Source organism: Podarcis vaucheri (assembly GCF_965113315.1).
Source record: "Podarcis vaucheri genome assembly, chromosome: 7".
Classification (NCBI taxonomy): domain Eukaryota; kingdom Metazoa; phylum Chordata; class Lepidosauria; order Squamata; family Lacertidae; genus Podarcis; species Podarcis vaucheri.
In genome coordinates, this window is record NC_138765.1 from 19,888,612 (window position 1) to 19,909,703 (window position 21,092).

At 42.6% G+C, this 21,092-nt stretch overlaps 1 protein-coding gene and 1 long non-coding RNA gene across 2 annotated transcripts in view; both read left to right on the forward strand.

Moving 5' to 3' along the window:
* The window catches only part of LOC309537649 (uncharacterized protein), a gene marked incomplete at both ends in the record, with an annotated part of 243,324 nt that overhangs the window by 33,011 nt on the left and 189,221 nt on the right, over window positions 1-21,092 (forward strand). The window lies entirely within an intron of this gene.
* Window positions 3,491-6,550, forward strand: LOC309537362. Its single transcript, XR_014221826.1, has 5 exons — window positions 3,491-3,544; window positions 4,620-4,646; window positions 5,040-5,060; window positions 5,740-5,766; window positions 6,531-6,550. It is a non-coding gene; the product is annotated as an uncharacterized lncRNA (long non-coding RNA).

The window sequence follows — 21,092 nt, forward strand, 5'->3', positions numbered from 1 at the left end:
TTAAAGTAACATACAAAAAGTGCATTACATTACAGATTATTTGCAAGAATTTGAAATCCAGAAAGTTTCTTAGGAAACATATGGGAGCAGGATCTGGCTGGCAAATAGTATACCCAAATGATTTTTCTGAATAGGGTTTTCAGGTTTTCCGCATTATGCCCCACCTCCACTATTTCCTTCTCTTTGCAATTTGGTCGGCCTCCTCTCCTTTCTTACGGAATTGCTCTGTAAAGAAAAATGACTAATATAGAGGCAGCTGTGATGCACATGAGACTGAATCAGTTCAGATCGCTTTTCCTTTCTCTTCTGATGTTTCCTTGATGAATAGGGGAATCCTTGCCTTAGAACCTAAATATGTGTTACATGACATTTCCACATGTTAAGCAGTTAAGGGAGCATGACGGACAAGTTGAATTTCCTTTTCAATTTAGGTTGAGGGTTTATATTATGTGAGTATTGAGAAATCTTCATACCCTAAGATTTGTATATTTTCAAATTTTATATAAGTTACTTTTTGTTGTTATTGTTTTACACATTTTCCACTATTACTTTGTCTTTGCACATTGGACTGTCTGTTCTTCTTTATCTGCTCTTCTAACCCTAGTTTACCTCTAAATTCTTTAGTTTGCCTGTAAATTCTCATTTTCCCACATGAAGTGGGAGAATCCCTGCCTGAAGATAAAACTGTGTTACGTGGTGGCTGAAGTTCCCATCATGCAGTTTGCTAATCAGTTCAATTTGTTGTTCAATTTAGAATCTTGGTTTGTCTTATGTAGTGGACATGAGTATTATGGCACTTTTGTGTACTTATTGTATGATCTGGAGTGGGAAATATATTAGAGAAATGTATACTGTAGTCTAGAAATGTGATCAAGCTTGTTGCTTTTGCACCAAACTTTTCAATATATTATTTCTGGAAATGTAGCAACAAGCTTGATCGCATTTCTAGACTACAGTATACATTTCTCTAATATATTTGGTGCAAAAGCAACAAGCTTGATCACATTTTTCTTAGAGGTTCTGGTATCTCTTTGGATCTTATTACGCAGTTTATGAAAATATGGTAAAATTCTGCCTTTTGAATGCTGAAGTCTCCTATTTCAGGCACTTCAGTGAGGAATGATTGAGCTGTTGAGTAAAGACTAATAAATTAAATTTTAGGCCCACCCAGGAATATAAATTGCTTTATTGAACCCCCACATCCTGGGCTCTAATTTCATATCCTTTTGGCGGGCAGCTGATCGCCTAGGGCAAAGGCATCCTCTTCTCTTCAGAAAATTGTTGTACTGGAAATAAGAATTGTGGGTTTTTAATAAAGGTGTTTTTTAAAGGAAAGGTCTGTAAGGAGGACCTGGCTGGTAATTAGTTATAATAGGTTGGGAGTTACTCGTGCGTAATCCTGCTCCGTTTGAGCATTAGATTGCCTGGTTAAACCCTCCGGACTGCACAGCCCATCTCAGCGTGGCTGCCCTTAGTCACTCGTAGAATCTGTCTGTGGGCGTTTCTTAAAGCGTTGCCAACATAAGAGTTTTTTGACGCCCAATCGTTTCCGCCTCTCACTGTGCGGGAGTCTCCTGCGCAGGGTGGGCGTGGGCAGCAGGGTGCTTGGGCTCTCCTCACTAACTTCCAACAAAGAGTCCTGGAGCCCCTGCACCTCCCTGTCCCGTTGCTCTCCTGGATCCCTGGTGTTACACTCATTCTCTTCCCCTTCTTCCCGGCTGAGTCTCCCTCTAGCGCTTGGACCTTCCCCTGCAGCATCAGAGACCCTCTCCTTCTCCCGTGCCTCTGATGGCAGTTCCCTGACACTAGTATAGCTGAACCTCCAGGCAGTTTCATGAAAGCACTTTCAAATTTTCCATGTTATACCCCATCTCCACTAATACTTTGTCTTTGCACGTTGGACAGTCAGCTCTCCTTCATCTGCTTTTCTAACCTTTATGGAAAAAGAGAGTGACGTCCACACCAAATCTATCAGCCTGGCTATTGGAGAGGGACCTTCCTTTCAGGAAGGTATGGAATTACCCAGGAAAGGAGAATGGCTAAAATGAAGACATGTGAGACTGCCTTTAGATCCGTTTGCTTATTTATTCTGATCTTTCCCTCAGGAAAAGAGGGAATCCCTGCCTGAGGATGAAACTATGTGCTATGCACCATTTCAGTGTCTGTATCTCCCACCATGCCATTTTCCACTGTAGGCTTTGAAACATCAAATATTCATATAGCATCCTTTCATGCTATGATATTGTAATGACTATGAGTTACTTGTGCGTAAACTGGTGCCTCTCTAGGCTAATTTGCCTTGTTAAACCTTTCTGACTGCACAGCCCTCGCTCATCGCGGCTGCCTCAGTCGCTGGCAGAATCCGTCAGTGGGCGTTTCTTGAACCTCTTCCAACATAAAAGTTGTTTGACACCCAGTCTCCTCCTCCTCTCACTGCGCGGGAGTCTTCTGCCCAGGGAGGGCGTGGGCAGTGGAGGACCTGGGTTCTCCTCACTGATATCCAGTGAGGAGTCCTGGAGCCCTCTCTCCGATTCCCCCATCTGCCCCCCTTTCTCCCTGGTGTTGCGCTGATTAGCTTCCCCCTCCACTGAGCTGTTTCTCCCCTTGCTGCTGGGTCCTTCGCCAGCATAATCTGTGAGCCTCCCCTTTGCCTCTCGCTCTGATGTCAGTTCCCTGACAGATATGATCCTCAATATGGGCAAGAACTAGAAAGAGAAACAAAACAGGAGGGCCCTGCAAGTCTCCTTCTTCAATTTCTGTATCCTTAAACTGGACTTTGGCCAGGATACCTTTACATTCTGTGTACTCATGGCTCTTCAGAAAAGCCAAATGTCCTCTGTAAAATAGCACAAATTATAAGCTGTCCAACTAACTTGTCTAATAAATTCAATTTGCTTTTTTATTTAGAAAATTGGAGAAGTGGTGGACGTGAGTATTGTGGAACCTTTGTGTGATTACTGTATAGTCTGTAGTAGTAATATGAGAGGAAGGGAGGGAAGGAAGGAGGAATTTCCAAGAAAGGAAATTGGCAAACATGTGAGACTGGATCAGTTTCTGTTGGTTTGCCTTTATATCCTGATCTTTGGCACATAAAACGGTAGAATTCCTGCTTGAGGATGAAACTATGTGTTAGGTGGCACACCTGGGACTGGATCTCCCACCATACCATTTGATAATCAGTTCGATTTGCTTTTCAGTTTAGGGTCTTGATGTGAATGCAGCCATGAATGTATTGTGATTCTTGAGTGGGTTTCCTATATGATTTATAGCAGGAAAGTGGAAGGGAGATGGGAAGGAAAGGAAAAGTTATTCTGTGTCACAATATATAACTTCATCTAGGGAAGAATTCACAGAGCTAAAATGTTTGCCATTTCCAAAGCCAGGAATTTATTTTTTAAGCATTCAGATATAATCTGCTGCCCCTTGCAGGTCTCCTTTTTTACACTTCTGTTTCCTTAAATCCTGGACCTTGGCCAGGCATGAATGTCTAATAAATTCAATTTTCTTTTCTATTTAGAGCCTTGATTTGCAAAAGACGTTGCAAGTGAGTATTGTGAAACCTTTGTGTGATTGCTATATGGTTTGTAGTAGTAAAATGGGAGAAAGAAAGGGAAGGAAGGAGGAACTCTTCTGATGATCCAAGGCATGGAAGAACTCGTTAGGCTGTAAGGCTTGCCATTTGGCAACTAATGTTATTTGCCAGACCCATCCGGGGTCTAAAACTGCCTTAGTTCTGCACTCTCACAGCCTGGGCTCAGTCTCCATATCTTTGTCTTGGGCAGCGGATCTCCTTGTCATCATCTTCTGTTCAGAAAATTGTTCTACTGGAAATAAGAATTTTGGGTTGTTGTTTTTTAATATAAAGGCTTTTAGGAAATGTCTGCAAGCAGGAGCAGGCTGGCAACTAGTATAGCAGAACCTTCAAGCAAGTTCATAAAATTATTTCCACATTTTCGATGTATGCCCATCTCCACTATTACTTTGTCTTTTCAAGTTGGACAGTCTACTCTTCTATAATGAATAGGAGACTGAATTCCACACCAAATGTATCAGTCTGACCGTTAGAGAGGGACCCTCCTTTTGGGAAGATATGGAATTATTCACGAAAGGAAATTGGCTAAAATGAAGGCAGCTGTGCAACACATGAGACTGAATCAGTTTCCGTTGGTTGCCTTTATATTTTGTTCTTTGCCACATGAAATGGTAGAATTCCTGCTTGAGGATGAAACTATGTGTTAGGTGGCATACCTGGGACTGGATCTCCCACCATTTGCTAATCAGTTCGATTTGCTTTTCAGTTTAGGGTCTTGATGTGAATGCAGCCATGAATGTATTGTGATTCTTGAGCGGGTTTCCTATATGATTTGTAGTGGGAAAGTGGAAGGGAGTTTGGGGTGGGGAGAGGAAAAGTTATTCTCTGTTTCAATATATAACCTCATGCTGGGAAGAATTCACAGAGCTAAAATGCTTGCCATTTCCTAAAGCAATGAATTCTTTTAGGCATTCAGATATAATCTGCTGCCCACTGCAGGTCTCATTTTTTACATTTCTGTATCCTTAAATACTGAACTTTGGCCAGACACTAATATCTAATAAATTCAATTTGCTTTTCTATTTAGAACCTTGATCTGTCAGACAAGCTGCAAGTGAGTATTGCGAAAGCTTAGTGTGTTTACGATACGGTTTGTTGCAGTAAAATGGGAGGAAGAGAGAGAAGGAAGGAGGAACTCTTCTGTGACTCAGTGGATGACCCAAACCATGGAAGAACTCATTAGGCGATAATGTTTGCCATTTGCCTGGCAACTAATATTATTTGCCAGCCCTCTTTTCCAGAATGTATGTAATGATTCAAGGAAGGAAATGGGCTAAAATCCTGGACATTTGGCTAAACATTCTCTCAAACAGAGGACACTTTTACACAGTGGACTGTGTGCTGATGGTTCTTCAAAATAAACAATTGTCCTCTGTCAAGTATTGCAAAATATATGTTATGCAAAGAACATGAGCGCCTAATATGTTCAATTTGCTTTTCTCTGTAGGTTGTAGATCAATTGTTGAAAGTGAGTATTGTGAAAGTTTTCTATGGTTATTCTATGGTTTGTAGTGAGAAAGTTCCATTTATTTCCTTTTAGCGTGCTGTTGTGAAAGTGAATGTTTGCATTGTGAACCATTGTTTTGTCTACGTAGTCCATAATGGGAAAGTGGAAGGAAGGCGGGGAAGAAAAGAGTAGGTTCCCCCCCCCAAAAAAAAATAGAATCCGACTCAGGGAAGAACAAACAGATTGCCCTTTTTTAAAGGTAGGCATTTGTGAAGAGCATTTGATGATCATTTGCTGCCCCCCTACATTCATTGCTCATTGCTACCATTAAGGAAATGAAAGCTGGGGCAGCGAAGAAAAGAGTAGCCCCCCCCCCAAAATAGAATCCAAGTCAGGGAAGAACAAACAGAGCTAATATGATTGCCCTTTCTTAAAGCTAGGCATTTGTCAAAGCATTTGCTGCCCCCCTACATTCATTGCTACCATTAAGGAAATGAAAGCTGGGGCGTATCATTGTAGATCTCCCCAAGCAGTGATTCATATGTATCTGGACTTTGATTAATCTCCCTTCATATAGAGAGCACTTTTAAATAGCTGACAACCCTTCAAAGTAGATTATTTTCCTCTGTATAGGTGGGCACCTGACATAGTGTTAAGAGTACATAAAAGCCCAAGTAATTCCATTTGCTTTTCAATTTAGGATCCTCAGGTGCATTCGACACTGGAAGTGAGTATTTTGTATTACCTATATGGTCTGTTTTGCTTGAACCTCCCCCTGCAAAATGCAATTTTAGGTCCATCCAGGGTCTAAAATTGCCTTTCTAAATCCCCGCAGTTCTGTCTATATATCTTTGTTTTGGGCAGCTGATTTCTCTTTTGTTCAGAAAATAGTTTTATTTTCCTTGTATGCTCCAACTCCACTATTATTTTGTCCTTGCAAGTTGGACTCTGTTACCTGCTCTTGTAACCCTCATGGAAAAGGAGAGTGAACTCTACACCAAATTTACCAACCTGGCTGTTAGAGAGGGACCCTCCTTTCGGGATGTTTTAGAATTACCATGGAAAGGAAAGTTGCTAAAATGACGGCAGCGATACTGGACGTGAGCCTGAATCAGTTCTGATGGGTTTTTCTGTATATTCTGATCTTTCCTACATGAAAATGAGGAATCCTTGTCTGAGGATGAAACTTGGTCATTCCATGTCCAACTCCTTTCTGCATGTCATCCAATTTTGTTAATATTTTGTACACTTGTACAAGGTATAATAGCAGTTACTTCATTTAAAAGATATCTGTAAAGCTAGTAAGACTTTTGTTTTAAAAATGTGTTCCAAAGCAGAGTTATAGCTTGCTCTGGCATGATGGAATTAACTCTTTGAAAGAATTCTTGTTAGTTCTTGATATGTATTGACCCAAATATGTGTTACGTGTCATATCTGTGACTGGATCTTCCATACCATTTGCTAATCAGTTCAATCTGCTTTTCAATTTAGCGTGCTGATGTGAATGGAGCCGTGGGAGTGAGTATTGAAATTTTTTGTTTTCTTTTTAGTGGGAAAGCGGAAGGGAGATGCGGAAGAAAGGAAAAGTTATTCTCTGTCACAATATAACCTCAGCCAGGGAAGAATTCACAGAGCTAAAATGCTTGCCCTTTACAAAGCCAGGAATTTTAAAAGATTATATTTTAGATATAATCTGCTGCGCCCCGTATCCTTAAACTGGACTTTGGCCACATATTCTCTCAAAGGACACTTTTATATAGTGGACTGTGTACTGATGGTTCTTCAGAATAAACAACTATGCTCTGTCAAGTGTTGCAGATTATAAGGGGCGCAAACAACATGAAAGCTTAACAAGTTTAATTTGATTTCATTGTAGGGTTTGCAAGGTTTATTGAACGTGAGTATTGTGAAACCTTTGAATGATTATTATATTGTATGTAGTGTGAAAATGTAAAGCAGGAAAGGGAAGGAAGGAGGTGGTCAGAGGATGATCCCGGCAAGGGAAGAACTCATTGGGCTATAATGTTTGCCATTTGTTACAGGCAGGCAAGTTTTGATACCCAAGCAGAGAATTATAAAATTTAGCACAAAAACATAGCAAGTTCAACTTGTTATTTCCATTTAGTTCTTCTCTTTTTCAAAATATGATCCAAGCCAGGGAAGAACAGACAGAGTTAATATGATTGCCCTTTTTTAAAGGTAGGCATTTGTGAAGAGCATTTGATTATCATTTGCTGCTTCCCTACATACATTGCTAACATTAAGGAAATAAAAGCTGGGATGTCTTATTGTAGGTGTCTCCAAGATAGTGTAATATGTAACTGGACTTGGATTGACATCCCTTCATATCTCTCTGGAGCCTCCCACAGCCTTCCAGAGGCTCGCACAACCTTCCCAGAGTCTGGCAAGGTAGTAGCAGGCCTTGAGCAAATGGTTCCATGGTTCCTTCCTCACTTTGCATGGTTTTGCCTTTGTACGTAAACCCCCAAAACATGATGCCCGTGGGACATGCAGATCTACTGTACTGTATATTGTCACGTCATATGATATGTTCATATCTCACATATCCTTCCTGGAAAAGGTCCCTTAGTATTGCTAACAGCTGTAATAAAAGCAAGAATCCGTGAAGGAAAGGAAGCATATGAAACAAACAAGCAGCATGTAATATGAACCTGGACTTGATTCCATATTGTTCAACTGGACTTGGACCAGGCATCCCCTCTAAGAGAACACATTTCAATTGAAGACTGTCTGGTGATTTTCATAGGCAGTCATCCGTAATGTAGGGCACCTGAAAGCATAATAAGTTCAATTTGTTTTTCAATTTAGGGTCTTGATTTGAACAACTTACTGAGCGTGAGTATTCTGGAACTTTTCTGTATTTTTTATATAGTCCGTAGTGGGAAGGTAGTAGGGAAGCAAGGTGGAAGTTCTTTTCTGCCTCAGACTATGATCCTAGCCAGAAAAGAATATGACAAATAATCGATTCTCCTGTTGTAAGCAGCCTACTATAGAAGTAACCCTTTGCAGCTGAATTATCTCTTTTATTCATAGTAGTGTTAGATCATGGTATATATTAGATTTGGTCCACATTTCCAGAAATACTATCTTGTAGAGTTTGATACTTAAGCAACAAGGTTACTCACAGTTTCCCGCAGAGTTTCAGGTGTCTCTTGGGATCTTAGTAGGCCACTCCCTTCCCTGGGGGCGGGGTTGTGGGCAGGCCCCACACTCCCAGTGTGGGGAGAGAGCCAGTGTGGTTAAGAGCGATGGACTTGTAATCTGGGGAACCGGGTTCGCGTCTCCGCTCCTCCACATGCAGCTGCTGGGTGACCTTGGGCCAGTCACACTTCTCTGAAGTCTCTCAGCCCCACTCACCTCACAGAGTGTTTGTTGTGGGAGAGGAAGGGAAAGGAGATTGTGAGCCGCTTTGAGACTCCTTAGGGTAGTGATAAAGCGGGATATCAAATCCAAACTCTTCTTCTTCTTCCCACCGTGTTCAGCGGGGGTGTGGCAGTGCCCTCACATCATGGGGGAGTCCCGGCCGCGTCACACCCCCACTGACCAATCCAGTCGGCCGGGGCCGGGGCTTATAGCATTTACGCAGCCACACGGCCTGGTTGTTCTCCATCTTGGTTCCTGCCTCAGCACATCCACAGGGCTCCCCCTACTGGTGGTTGACCCTTACTGGACTACCTGCATGTCGGGCAGGAGTCAGATATAGTCAGTTCAATTCCAATGCCTAAGCCAATACCACTCACATTCTGTGACCAATTAAGTTGTGGCCTTTATTAGCCCATTAACCTAAAATACTGGTGTCCATGTGTTTTATTATCCAACAAATGGGGGAAGGCTCAGGGCCTTGACATGCAATGCAGCACATGGAAATATGGGACAATGCTGCCTATTGGATGTTGAGGTCCTCTCCCTTATACACCTCAGTGATGAATGCTTGAGCTGCTGAGGAAAGACTAACTATATACACACTTCTATATTTCAGGGTGTTACTGATGTAGTTGTGAGTATTGCTGATACTTTTAAATGAGCAATATTTTGGTTTACAACAAAAGGGGCATTATTACTATTATTAATATTATTTAACTAGATGATACCCAGTAGCTTCTGTTGCATTTGTGTGTAATCTTTGCTTGTGGCCCTAGCGACATTAGTGCAGTCTGAGTAATAGCAGTACTATGGTTCTCCAAGTGGAAATGGAGAGAAGCAACAGGTTGAGCCTCTGCATAAAGTTGTTAACCCCATTCCCACCCCCTAGTGCTGCATTTCATGTGGGGACCCCAAATGCTTCCCCCTCAGAATAGTGCCTCATTTCCCACCCCCCAAACAGGGCTGGAAGGCAGGAAAAATGGCACTGAGCATGAAATGCAAATCTTACCCCCTGGGGACAAGGGAGGCGCGGTTGGGGAAAGGAGTGGTATTCAAGAATCCATTTAGCCTTCTGATATCTTACATGGCTGAGTTTTCTACCACAAGCCTAGAATGGAAAACAGACAAATGTGCAGATTGGTGCCTCATTATTTGCATTTTTATCTTGTATTTACATCTTGTGGACCACCATGAGATCTTCTGATTAAGGGCAGTATATAACAAATATATTAAAAATAAGCAATCGTAAGAAACATTTTACAGTAGCTATGAGCCTACAAAAGCTTCCCTCAGTGTGGAAATGGTTGCCTTCCTTGGTCTATTTATTCAGAGGAGACCGACTGAAATTAATTACCTAAGTTAGTCATGTCCATTAATTTCAGTCAGTCTTCTGTGAGTAAAATATATATTTCTCAGTGATAAGCAAATCTTTGTTCTGGGTAGCCTCTCCTTCCTTTAAATTAAATGCCTGTTTGCTAGTCATTTAGTGACCTGTAGTGACTTACTTAAGTGTCCTAAGGAAACAGAGAAATAACTTGTGTCTTTTGCTTCTTTTTCAACAACAATCTACCTGAGCAGTAAAGAATTGTAAGTATTTCTATGTACATAGTCTACATATGGTTCATCTGTGTCATTAGCAATATCCTGGTGGGACTGAAATACTTCAAGGGAAAGGATTACCTTTCTCTGAGAGCCTCCTATGTGTGAAATATTTTCTAGTCTGTAGAGAAGCTGTCAGATTAGGGGGTAGGATGGGTACCCTGTCACCACTGAATATGCTTTGACTCAAATCCATAGTATAACATATATACTCCATCATACAAAATGAAATCAAGACCCTACTAATAAAATGTCAGCTCAGTTGACTAGATAACATACTCAACTCTGATGATAAACTGGAGAGTTAAAGTTGGGTCTGTGGTGATACCACTCAGGGCCTGGATTCCTGAGAAATGATGCTCTGCAGATATTGTTGGATGCTAAGTCCCATCATTGTTGACCATTGGCTATGCTGTCTAGGAAAGATGGTGATTGGGTTCAAGAATATTGGTAGGTTGTCCCTCAATTCCCTTTAGAATAAGATTGTCATCACTAGATTAATTTATATGATTTACTTTATTATTTCCAGGTGTATTACGGACTGAACATACCTACACTCCTGGACCAGATTGACAATGACTTCTTGCTCCTGCGCACTCCACATTGCCACTCCAAAGCCAATCAAGTGAAACCAGAGAATCACGAATCATACTAGTACACTTTAGATAATTTCTGTAACTGATTTTGTTGTCTTTGTAATAGAGGGCAGAGGGCACTAAAAACTGCCCCACTACCCCCCTGGAGGATGGCAATTGCTTTGCAAAAATAAAAGAAAATTGCAATGGCACTGAAATGGTTTGCTTGCTTTTTATTAACGGTCCAACTAAGAAATCATAACATTCATTACTGCTGAAACAAGATCCACACACATGTCACCACATATGTTTGTTTTTGTGATACATGAATTCAGTAAATACAGGGCTGATGGCAACTAGGCAGTGGCTCGCTACAGAATGGCCCATCTTCACTACGAGGTAGTAAAATCACAGGACTCCACCTATTCATGAATTTTCTGTTCAGGAATCTGGGCACATGATGACTTCATCCTGCAGTTTGATTCCCGGATTGGGAATCTTGTTGGAATAAAGTTATAAACTCAAACCAAAAAGCAGCCGGTCCGTGGTGGGGTCCCCTAGCCAACTTAGTCTTCCGAGGCCCAGGAAAAGTGTGCCAAACTGCTCCCTGCTTCTGCTCAGGCCTGCCTCTCTTTAATTTGTGGTGGAAGCAATGCAAGCTGGTCCAAGCTGGAGGTGCATATAAGCAGTGGTTATGGGAATAAGTGGAGAAACTAGTGGTCAGAAGGAAAATTAGGGGAGGAGATGAGTGGAACTGGTGGAAGGGGCTGGGCCAACCTTAGTTAGGATTATGTGGTTAACTTCCTTGGTGTAGAAACAGCTTCCTTTTCCTGAAATTATGGAAATTTCATCATATGCCCACTCAACCAAAGCTGCATATGACAGGCCAGGAGAAAATCAATTTTAATGATTTGATTTGTTGTATTTCCATGCTGCTTTTCATTCAAATGAATCCCAAAGTGCCTTACAAATAATAAATAACAATAGCGTAATAAAACATAAAAGAACATTACAAATACAGCAGAAATAATATAAAGCAATTAACCAATCATCAATAAAACAATTACAACCTATAAAGCAGCAACATATGCTAAACATCGCAATTACAGTAAAAGTCATATGATTAACAAATCAACCCAGCATTTACAATCTATAAAACAATATTGACAACAGAATAGCAACTTAAAAAATAAGCAAAGCACTGTTAAGGTTATACACAGACACTGCATGCCCTCATGACTCATAATATTTCACTCTAGTCAGTTCATTAAAATACACATAAAACACAGATGCTGCCCATTGTTACACCAGCTCAGCCAGATGCTGGGGTCCCTGGGCAGTGGACCATGGTGGAGACAGTGGGGCTCTGGGCCTACTGACAATGGTAAGGTGGGCATTGACTGGGTAGCCTGCCCAGGCATTGTTGACAAAAATGATAATCAGGAGGTCAATTCCCACTTGAGGAAGTTTGAGACAAGCCTGTCCCTCCTGAGCAGGGAGTCATGGCTGCACTTGGTGTGGAGGCCAACCAGGAGGTCCAGCAGTGCCTCCAATCTCAGTATGTTCCCGCTGCACTGTGTCCTGTCCACCACCAGCTGCCCCAGCTTCTGCAGCCTCACCCTGGCCGACAAGTTGGTGAAGGAGGAGGTGGACGCTGAGGGGAGCAAGTGGAGCGGCCAGTTGAGTCCACCAGGCAAGAGGGAGAGGCCACGAGAAAGACGTTGAGTGAGGAAGCAGGATCCGACAGCCCTGATGAGCTTGCAACCGGTGACTCGGAGCAGCAGCTTGGTCTCAGCATCCAGGCTTTTGCCCATGGAAGGCATGAAAGCAGAGCATGTCAGCGGGCAGCGGTTGAGGATGAGATGCAGGGGTGGGCAGAGGAACTGGAGAGTGTGGAAATGAACATGCTTGCATCCCTACCTGGCCACAGTGATCCATGCAACGGTCATCTCCAGGCTGGACTATTGTAATTCGCTCTATGTGGGGCTGCATTTGAAGCTGTCCCAGAAACTCCAGTGGAGTACAGGGTCAGATTTAAGGTGCTGGTTTTGACCTTTAAATCCCTTCACGGCCTAGGACCCTCATATCTACGGGACCGCCTCTCCTGGTATGCCCCACGGAGGACCTTAAGGTCCATAAATAGCAACACCCTAGAGGTCCTGGGCCCTAAGGAAGTTAATTAGCCTCAACCAGAGTCAGGGCCTTTGCAACACTGGCTCTGGCCTGGTGGAACACTCTGCCTCATGAGACCAGGACCCTGTGGGATCTGATTTCTTTCCGCAGAGCCTGTAAGACAGAGTTGTTCCTCCTGGCCTTTGGCTTAGAATCAATTTGATTCCTCCCCCCCCTCTTTCTTTTTTCCTTTCTCCTCCTGTGAAGAGGCTGCATCTTAATGCTTTAATGTTGTATTTTAATCTTGTTTTTTAAGTTGTATTTTAATCAACTTGTTTTTATTATTGGTTGTTAGCTGCCCTGAGCCCGGTCTTGGCTGGGGAGGGCGGGGTATAAATAATTTTTATTATTATTATTTATTATTATCTCTGGGTCCTTGGGGTCAATTAGCTGTTCCTCCCCAGGCTTCTGCTGCTGGTGGTGGTGCTGCCAGACTTCTTTCTCAGCAATTGATGGAGTTAGCAGGATGAGCAAAATGGTCTATAAAACACAAAACGAGATGCTAGGAGTCTGCCAAACACTTGCTTCGTGCCCTTACTGTCCTGAAAACGTGCTGAGAAGCCTTACCCAAACAACCTCACCTCTAATCCTTACCTGGGAATTGGGGTACAGAAGTTACATGTAAGCCTTTAGCATTTAGCAGTTTTCTGTTGTGCTTTGTATATAGCACCACCACACCAACCTTCTAAAAATGAATAAATACATGGATACAAATATTCCAGAAATGTTCTGATTTACAACCAGTTCTTAATTCTGCACGACTCACCCGCAATGGACTGAGTTGCAGAGCAGCATGCACCAGACAGCTGCTTTGCATGCAGAAGTTCCCAGGGGCTATCCCTGGAACCTCCAGAGATGGCTGGGAGAGACCGATGTCTGAAATCCTGAAGGGACGCTGCCAGTCAGTGTCAACAATATAGAGCTAAAATATCAATGGTGTGACTTGGTATATAGGCAGCTTCCTGCATTCCTACATGGCTATCCTATCCAGAGGAGAATCAAACCCTGGATTGCCTGAATCAGACCTGCTTTTGAAATGGTATTATTACATTTCCATCATCCTGTAAATCTTACTTGTAAACCCCATTTAAAAACACTATGGGTTAGAGAGTTAACTCCCCTCAAGTCTTTCAGCAAACTTATATCAAAACACCTAAATCAATTTGCAAAGCTTAGATCAGTGATTATCCAATAACAACACCAGTGTCCAGCTGCTTGAATCTCTCAAGGAGGTGAGCTGCCACTTCCGGTTGCAATGAGGTCTCTAGAGGACATTCTTTCAACTCTCTGGACTCCCTATGACGAAGTCAAATTCCAAGTGCAACTCTTTTAATAGCTACCCTTTGGAATGTTTTAATTCTTCACAATAGCAGCTTCAACAAAGTGTATTTTATTGAATGGCTTTAGCTGGGACGTCACCTACCAATGCTTGTCTTAATTTCCTTGTCCTTGGCATAAAGGACACTCCATTCACCAAACAACTGAAGCAAGTTACATGCTGCTTTTTCTCGTACACTATTGTCTGGTTCTTTATGGTGGACCAGGCTAAGATATAGAACCTCAGGGTCAAATTAGATGAGACGCTTCACTTGCCTGACCTGCCTCTTCCTCCTCTTCTCCTGACCCATCCTGTGCACCACCTTCCAGCTCTGAAGCTTCCCCTGCCTTCAGCTTTTGCCTCTTGGCTGCTACAGTAGCCCACAAATCACTAACCTCTCTCAAGTCAGTGACACCTCCCCTTGCCAGTGTGAACACTTGTCAGCATCCTGCTAGTCCCTGACACACAGTGACCAGCCTCGCCTGCTGTGCTGTGTGAATTGGGCCGCATCCGACTGTATATTTAAAACAGTATGATGCCACTATAAACAGTCATGGCTTCCTGCAAGGAATCCTGTGGGTTTGTTAAAGGTGCTAAGAGTCATCAGGAGACCCTTATTCACGTCCCAGAGCTACATTTCCCAGAGCTTCCTGGGAAGGGGGATTGACTGTGAAGGCACTCTGAGAATTGTTGCTTTCTGAGGGAAATAGGTATTCCATAATGACTGTCAGCATAATGATTGATTTCCGCACGTATTCCTAGACTGTATTGACCCTTCATAAGAGCAGCTTAAATGAAGCAGCCAGCCGAACCTCCCAAGGGAGACCAGTCCACAAATGGGGAGCAACCATAGAAAAGTCCCATCCTGTCCCCAGGATACTTTGGTGGAAGATTCAGGAATCTCACCATTGGTGTCCACCTCTTCCAATCCATGACCCAGCTGCCAAGTGACCAAAACCAATGATTCAGTTCCCACTGTGAGTTTCTCCTACTTGGCACTACAGTATGAATTAGGCTCCAAAGGTCACCCCCACCACTCAGAGAAGCTACGGTAGTCAGCTAAGTTCACACTGTTTACTTGACACGAGCTTGACAAGGGATTGTCCTGTCACAACAGGCTTAGGAACCTTAAAGAAGATTTGTACAGTTCTTGCCCATGGTCTCATTTCCTTTAGGCACTTCAGAAATTCTTAAGGGATAGTTAATCAAGGGGCCCTATTTACAACTGCTTATCTTGCTTCTTGCCTGCTTATTTCTAGTTTCCTGACACAGTACAGTTGTCTGCAGTTTTACCTCCACAAGCCTTTCCAACTCTGCAAGAGAATCCTCAATTGTACTACAAAGGGGGGTGTTATGTGTATGGACCATGCACTTACCTCATTGCACATACCTGGAAAAAGGTCAAGCTGAGCAGCTTGGCTTAGCTGATGATTAATACTTGGTTGCTGGATAATAATGCATTACTGTTTTGCCACCCTGTTGGTCCCTGTCTTTGAGATCTACAACACCTTTCCATTTGATGGTGGTTTGTGATAAGTTATGCTTTCCTCATTCCTAAAGAGATTGGTCCTCTTGACAATGGAGCTTTTACACTGAGCAGCCTGGGCTGCAATTTCTGGAAAGAGCCAAGCCATAAATAGAGCAGCTGAAGGTACCCAGGCCTCACACCAGAGAGTTTACAGACTTCCAAGGAGAAGCCAAGATGACTTCCCAGATTGTGGTTACCGTTCTTCTCCTCTTTCTCCTTTGCCCACAGGAAAGCATTGCGGTAAGGTGACTTCTGCTTTGAAAGGAGACATGCAACACCTTTCTGCCACAATGATCTTTCTCTTCAAGTGCACAAGAGAATGTGCGTCCTTTAACAGTACCTGAGGGTTGTTATAAGAGAATCCTAGTACAAAATCAAAAATGTCCATGTGGAGACAGCAGTTCCCAAACAGAGATTCATATATGGTTGTTTTGCTCTTTGTACAGGGATTCACGCAAATTGTTGAATCACTCCACTCTTACAGTCTCCGCCAGGGCACTCAGCCAACTTTTTGTGACTTTTCTTCTGGACTTTTCCTTTTTTACGATGAAGCTGTTCCACAGATAAGCAACCATTTTGGCCTGGCTCATTCTCAGAAATGACCCTGCAATATCCCACTTTTCATTGTAAACCCCCACAAGGAATACACACTACAATGTAGTGCAGCGTTTTAGCCAGTGGACTGAGCTGTGAATTAAGAAGCCCCTGGTGTGAACTGGGGAGGTACGAAGGGAGAATTTTTCATTTTATCCTGTCTTCATCACAATTAGTGCAGTTTCTGTTCTGCTGCAGTTGGGCCTCTGCAAAAATGCTACATTATTAGTGTCTCTGTCTACTATTAAACATAATTTAGGAATCAATGCCATAATTATGCCCACGCCTTCCATTTTACTGCAAAGGAAACACAGTTTTAAATGGGGGGGCACCTCATGAATTACATATCTTTGTGGACCGAAAAAAACAACCACAGTGGTCATCTGTTTGTCATTCCATTAACTTGTCACTTTGCTTTGCTTTTTTTATCTGAAGGGACTTCGAAGCAAGAGATCTCCTGTAAGTATATGATCTTTTGCATGACTTGCTGTATTTTCCTTTTTTTTTTTTTTGCAATATACACAATGCCAGAGATGAGCTGGAAGGGCCAGCATTTAGACCTAGTTTCAAGGTCATCCAATTCTTCATCGCCCTCACATCTTTAGGGCTGATGTCTGGCAGCAGAAAGCCTTTTGTATCCATGGAAGCTCTGGACACCCTTAAGAGCCTTGGTTATCAACAGTATCCATGTTCTTTAATTCAGCAACACTTGAATAGTAGGATAGAAATGGGGGATCCGTGGCTGCCCAGATGTTGTTGGACTCCAAATCCCATTAGCCCTGACAGCATGGCCAATGGTCCGGAATGATGATGGGAGCTGTAATCCAACACCACTTGGCAATCAACTGATTCCCTATCCCTGCAGTAGTGGACCTTCACCCATCAGTCCAAGACCAGGGCTTTAAGGTCACATGGATGTGATGAACTAAATTTCACTCACCCACAGATATGGCTGCATTCCGTCATGTTTTTATTTTATCTTTTGCAATGTCAGTGTACAGAGGGGTGCATTGCTGCCACCACAGTCAGCATGTTCTGCAACAGCATCATGAAATTAAGTAATTTTCAATCTACTAATTTTCACTCACTGGTGCAAATCTCTGTATTATTTCTCCTATTGTGGTCCTATGGTCCTCCCTAGAAATGGATGAATGTGCAAATGTGGGTTTCCCTCTGTTTTCCATTTAACAACTTTAAATTCACTTCTACTTACTTCTGCTGCAATCTGGGGTGGTCGATGGGAACCTCATGAAAATCCATCAGCATTTGAGTGTGAATTCTATGAAGGCTTTTGAATTGGTTCAAGAGGTACAGATTAGGAACTTTCTCATGAAAATGCAAACAATAGTGAAATTCTCCTCCATCCCTGCTCCTGACTTACTTTGTGGTCTTGAGTAGTGACTTGTCCCATGGATTCTAGTTTCCAGTTCATAGCTCACTTCAGTTTGATGCTCACAGCCCAGGCCTGACTCTTGCCCAGTTCATTGACTCTACCCTTTCCCAATTTGCTTCCCTGATGGATGGATTGTCTCCCTGTTGTTGCCTTCCTCTCCTATTGGTTCAAATTGCTCCTCAAAATGCCCATTGTCTGTGGAGTCTTTGACACAGCCCCGTGGTCCAAATTCCCCATTAACACAAGTCTAAAAACATGCAGCTGAACAGAATGAACCTATTCGCCTCATATCAGCACTCCTTTTATCATACCTTCTACCTTCCTCTGCTCCCTCTGTTGCCTCCCCTGTGTGAAATTTTATACTGTCACTTCCTGGAGTAAGATTTTTTTAATTTTTTTTTACACTGAAATGTGCTGAGAACCTTCATGATACAGCAAATTACAGTAAATACCAATGGTTGTGCCCATGGTGGTGTAGTTATGTGATGTAAAATAAGAGCAATAATTAACTGCAATATTCTACTTTCTAGGTTATTCCTGCCAAATTAGTGAGTATTGCTGATAATTTTGCATTGTCAATATTACATATTACATAGGAACACCTGGTACTGGGGACAATAGCTTCAGTGATGCGTAGGAAACTGAGGTGGTGCTGCAGAAACCTGTTAAAGGGCAGGCAACTGCAAGAAGGAAGCAGCTGGAGGGAATGATTCATGGTTTCATTTGCCTCTATACTAATATTCAGAGCAGTGCTTTTTCTGGGGGGATGCAGGGCTATGCATACCCCTAAACATTTTGTGAATCTAAGTTTGGCCTCATTGAGGGGCAGTACTTCTGCCTTACTGATTGAGAATGGTAAAATAAAATTCAGAGAAAAATTCAGCACAACACTAGTAAGACTGTTTTCTGAAATCTGTATGAGAGAAAACCCCATTGAACTAAATAGGGCTTACTTCTGAGCAGGCCTGGTTAAGCGTGAACTTGATTTCTGTCCTTTTGCACTGTTTGCATTCCATTGCAGTTTGTCTTTCACCCAAGCTGACAATATTATTCTCACCATAACAAAAATTCAATTACAGCAGTGAATTTCGTTTTTCAGAGGCATCTATTTGGAGAGCTTCTCCTTGTGTGCAGACTGTTACTATGTGAAGTTGTTGTTGTTTAAAAAAGCATGAAATAACTGTGCACTTTGACATTTCAGGATACTATTGCTGCAGCAGTGAGTATTCACATAGTTTTGTTTATATTTTTCTTATTATTTTGCATTGGAAATATAGACTAACTCTCTCAGATCAGGAACACCTTTGGCCTTCTTATGTATTCATCCAGCAGGGTCCCATGTCCCACAAGTGACCCAGAGAAACAGGGACATCCCATTTTCTATCCCAAGAGAACTGAGGCCATTTTGGTTGCTATGATTTTGCATGATTTTGTGGTGTGATTACCCCCCCCCCCAAAAAGTGTTTTTAGCAGGGCTGCAATCTCATGCAGTGTGTCAGGGACTGGACTGAAGAGGAGGAGGAATGGTGAAGATCGACCCTCCCCATTTCTCTTGTAGCTCTCAGAGAAAAGGAAGGCAGTCTTGAGCTTTGAGGAAGATAACAGCTCAGAGACTGGCGAACAGCAGAGTTATGAGATGTTAGGAGAAGGGAGAAGGGAGGCAGAGCAGCTAGCTGACACGTGGCATTCCTAAAACGTGGCATTACATGTGCAAGAACAAAGGCTACACAGGCAGTTGACCATGGACAGATGCCATAGAGGCAGGTTTTGTTGCTAAAAGGGAAGGAGGAGGAGCTCAGTGCAAGCAACGCCATCATTGAGGAATGACTGGATTCTTTGTCTTTCACTGTCATACTGAAATAAATCATAACTAAGAACTTTCCTGTTTCCTCCCTGCTTCTTGGTGCCATTGGGGGAGGGAGAGAATTCCTCACGCCTGACAGAGTGCCGCAAAATTCACAATGGGAGGGGGGTCAATATATGAAACCGTGTGAAATCATGGCAGTCAAAATGGCCATCAGGCTCTTGCAATTAAAAAAACAGGAAGATGGCATCCAGAAAGGGGCCATCCTGGATTTGAGCTTCAAGGTGTTGGATGGTATGGGGTCCTGGTTGCCCTGGGATGAAGGAGATATGGTAGGATATCCCCAGCTGAGATGAAGATGGGGAGTTATGTTGGCACATCACTGCTCAGTCAAGAACATTCTAGTTCACCTAGAGAGCTGCTGGATCCCAACCTTGCTCATCCCAGTGGATCTACCTGTAAGATTGCTCTGGTGGTCTGCTAAGAATAAAAGGAAATCTCCCTCTTTTATATTGAGAATCTGTTTTATACTATGTGAAATAATAAGCCAGTAAATAACTGTGCATGTTGACATTTCAGGCTGAAGCTGGACCTGCTGTTATACAAGTGAGTATTCACATGATTGCGATTACATATTTCCCAAGGAATGTAACTAATTATTTTGTACTAGCACAATACATGCCCTGCTATGTATCTAGCCAGCAGGGTACCATACCCCACCGCCGTCTCAGAAAAACCAGGACATCACATTTTTTATTGGCAGAGAACTGCGGCCATTTTGGTTGCTGTTGTCTTGCATTAATACATGTCACGATTTCCCCCAAAATCAGTTTTGTATCTTGTGTGGCACCCTAAAATTCACATTTTTGGGCACCATGTCTGAGAAAGCGCTTTTTGGTGGGGAAAACCATGGTGCAAAATTATGCAAGTTCACAGCAACCAAAAATGGCTGACTGCTCTAGTGATAAAAAATAGGAAGCTGGCCTCTAGAAAAATGGTGTCCCAGATTTTGGTTTCAGAGTGTTAGAGGGTATGGGGTCCTGGATGTCCTGCGATGAGAGGGATATTTTAGCATATCTCCAGCTGAGCTCACGATCAAGAGTTACAGGTAGATTGGCAGAGCCATGAACTTTCTGGTTCAGTGGAGATCCCCTCAACCCCCCCCCCCCTTCTCATCCCAGTGGACCTTACAATAAAAGTGCTTTGTTCGTCTCACTAACAATGGGCAAATTTCCCCTTTTATAGTGGAAACTATAGTGTTACTTTTTGAAGTTTTTAAAAAATCCCATGAAATAACTGTGCACTTTGACATTTCAGGACCCGGCTACTTTGACTGTGAGTATTTACATGGTTTTTATTTATATTTTGCTAAATATTTTGCATTAATCACTTAGTTAAGGAGCATCTTCTGCCCTGCTACGTTTTCAGCAATTTCTCATACTCTGCAAGTGTCCTGGAAAAATTGGAGCATTCCTTTCTTTTTATTGTAAGAGAACTGCAGCCATTTTGGTTGCTGTAATCTCATGCAATTTCACCCTTAAAAAGTGCTTTTGGGGAGCCACAGTATCACAAGGCACCCTGAAATTCACATTTATTGGCACTGTGCCCTTGCTATAAAAAACAACAACCCAGGAAGATGGAATCCAGAAATAATGTGTCCTGATTTTGGCTTCAAGGTGTTGGAGG